Source organism: Nannospalax galili, unplaced genomic scaffold (assembly GCF_000622305.1).
Source record: "Nannospalax galili isolate Female #2095 unplaced genomic scaffold, S.galili_v1.0 scaffold1172, whole genome shotgun sequence".
In the NCBI taxonomy this organism is placed as follows: domain Eukaryota; kingdom Metazoa; phylum Chordata; class Mammalia; order Rodentia; family Spalacidae; genus Nannospalax; species Nannospalax galili.
The window spans coordinates 11,608-14,798 of NW_008331229.1; the positions used below are offsets into that span (position 1 = coordinate 11,608).

A 3,191-nucleotide genomic window follows, 5' to 3' on the forward strand; every position below is an offset into this window, starting at 1 on the left:
TTGCTCACTTCGAAAGCACATATACTAAAATTGGAATGAAACAGAGAAGATAAGCATGGATCCTGTGCAAGAATGACACACAAATGAAGCGTTCCATATTTAAAAAAAGATACACCTTTTCCTTTGTGTTAAATATTCTAACCATTTTGTTTCCAAAACTCTTTCTTCCTGGGTTTCATTCTCTTTCTTGGTATTCCCATGAAATGATTTATGCTCTATGTCATAAATGGGGTTTCTGATGCATAGTTTTCACAAGTATATTAAATTTTATACTATAATTTTCAAATTGTAGATTGAATTTTTTTTTTAGAATTCTCAGTGGGATACAGCTTTATTTTGCAGGGGACACGGATTGAATATTTTAACTTATTTTCAGGATTACGTATTTTATGCTTCAGTTAGAAGCCTCTGCAAAATTTCTGGTGACTCAGAAAGACCTCGATCCAAATAGAAGGACTCTAGCTATACAGCTAATAGGGAATACGAGATCAGCGAAGCTTAACTTTACTCTGACATCTTATGGCAATTATTGAGCCCTCTACCCCATACCTGGGCTTTCAGGTACATGAAGACAGGCATGAATAACCACCATTCACAATTTGAACAGCACTTTGTCATTGAAGGGTCTACGACACATTATTATTTGGAAATGCTAGAGAAAACTTGTAAGATAAATTATATTTTAATCATTGAAGAGTGAATTGGGACTAAGAAATCATGAAACAGTTTTACCAAGACAAGGATTTTAAAGGTTTAGTGTTAGCAAGTTTGAAGTTTCTTCCTATATACTTTGAAAATATACATTACCAACAAGGTGCATGTCTCTAGTGCTTCTTCTGAAGTGTCTCATTTATTCTCCCATTGATATTATTTCTCAAATACAAGGAAAATACAATTTTCAGAATATGTGAATAGATGTCTTTCCAGAAGATATACTTATGTGATCTCCAGCCAGCTTTGGACTCAGGCTGGTTGCATTTCCTCCACCTCAGATCCCTGGACTTGATTCTTATCTTTGACTAGCTAAACATTCTACCATAGATTGCTAAGTCCCTACTGAGGAAATTTTATCCACCTCCATCTTCCATGGCTCCTGATCAGTGAGACATACCTGTCCATCAAGGAATTTGTCAAGTCAGATCCTGCCCACTGCATCTCTATTCCATTCTTCTCACCCACTCTGACCATGTCCCAGCCAGCCTCGGACCCAGGCAGGCTCCAATTCCTCTGTGTCAGATCCCTACACTAGATCCTTAACCTACCCTAGCTAAACAGTTTACCATATATTGGTAAGTACCTACTCAGGCAGTCCCCCCAACTCCACCATCTTCCCTGACTTCTGATCAGCTGGATAGATCTAGTCTCACCTTGTAGTTTTCTGAAATAGTCATTCCTCCAAAGATGAATGGCCCCTTCCTAATGAATTCATGTGGTTACAAACTGAAAATGCTCTCTGTTTAGTTGCTTGCCAAAATTTTAATTAGGTTATGTTTACTGGTCTGCTTGTTTATTTGTTTTTTGCTTCTGAGTATCTTCTGGCAATGCTGGATTTCTTATTCATTTATTAACTGGATTTTTACAAATTTCATGCAATATAATTTGATGTAATTTAGATCCCCTCCCTCATTTGCATCCCCCAGCACCCCACAATTTCATGTAAATCAAAATTGTATCCTGAAATGCACTTCTGTATGGGTTCATCCAATGGAAAATGGTCAAACTACCACAAATCTCACTCTTCCCTCTCAGCAGCCATCAATTAACAAAAAACAGTTCCTCAGGTAAGGTTTGAGCTTCTTATTCATCTCTCCATGTCCATGCTTGGATGTTGTCTGGTTTGAACTTACCTGGTACTTGTACATGCTGTCATAATTGAGTCATCATGAGTAACTAACCAGTTCATTAGAAAATTCTTTCCCTGTAGTCATCTACCACCTCAGGATCTTACAATCTTTCTGACTGCCAGCAGTGATCCCTGATCCTTGGGAGGCAGAATTTTGATATAGATGTCCTATGCAGTGGTATGTACTCTGTATTCTCTTGTTATCTGCACATTGGCCAGCTGTGTTACCTTATTAATTCACGTAGGCAATGTCCCCATGTGTTCCAAACCAGACCAGACCATTGCAAATTGTTTATCAGAAAATTTGTTTCTGCAAATGTCACATGTTACTACATTTTGGGGGACACTTGTTCAACTGGAAATGGATGGAGGCATAGGAGTGTAGTTTCTTGGTTGCTGTCATTGTATTAGAATTATGTGCTATACCATTTTTAAACAAGGCATAAAAAAATTGAAATGTGGAGCTTAAGACTTCCTCTTAAATATAAATTTTTTGGAAGCTAGAAAAAATTTTGCATTATAATATTTCTATAAAGTATGCTTTTGTTTAAAATAAGTATTAGAGCATTTATCAGAAACACAAATAAATTCAAAAATCACTTTGCAATCCCTTCTCAGACATTGTTATATTGCATGTTATACTAATCATTTATTTGTCAAAACACAAAGATAATGCTGTTTCTTAAGTATGTGTTACTTATAAAACCATCATAATAAAAATCTATAGGTTTCAATCATGCCTTACTCCTAGTGGCCCACACTGCATTTCTAGTTTTTATTTAGTTTCCATGTTTGCCTCCCACCCCTTACTGCCATTTGGTAATATTTTCCACAGTTCCTCAACCTGCCTGAAATTGTATAGTCATCCTGATCCTAATAACTTCAACACTAAGCTCTTCCGCTTCCTCCAGATCTGGAATGCGAATTAGAATTACTAAAAACCTATGAATCACTCCAGGACCCCCAAAGATGATTTGCCTCCAAAAAGGAAGAAGACCAAGATATGGTCACTTGGGGTTTTCCTTCAGCTTCCTTCACTAACGTCATGTTCCTGAGGGTTAATATGAAGCTTCTCTGGACCCTGAATTTGTGAGGAACAGGTAAGCCTTGAGAAGCAGACAGTTCGTCAAACTCTCTATCTGAGAAAGGGAGGTTTCTGCCCAATCCATGACTCTGGCATGCACCATCAACACAGCATTCTTCATTATATTATGTCTTTAGTAGTGAGTGGGTGCATCCTGCTGAGTAGACACTGTCCTTTCTTTGTACAACTTTAAGATGCTTTTTGTGATGGCTACTCCTGGGTGTCAACTTGACTGGATCTGGGATTAACTGAAATGAAAGAGAT

General features: G+C 37.5%; 1 non-coding gene across 1 annotated transcript; it reads left to right on the forward strand.

Moving 5' to 3' along the window:
* On the forward strand, window positions 1–103 carry LOC115068526. Its single transcript, XR_003847872.1, has one exon. It is a non-coding gene; the product is annotated as a U6 spliceosomal RNA (small nuclear RNA).
* Window positions 104–3,191: the final 3,088 nt, after the last annotated feature.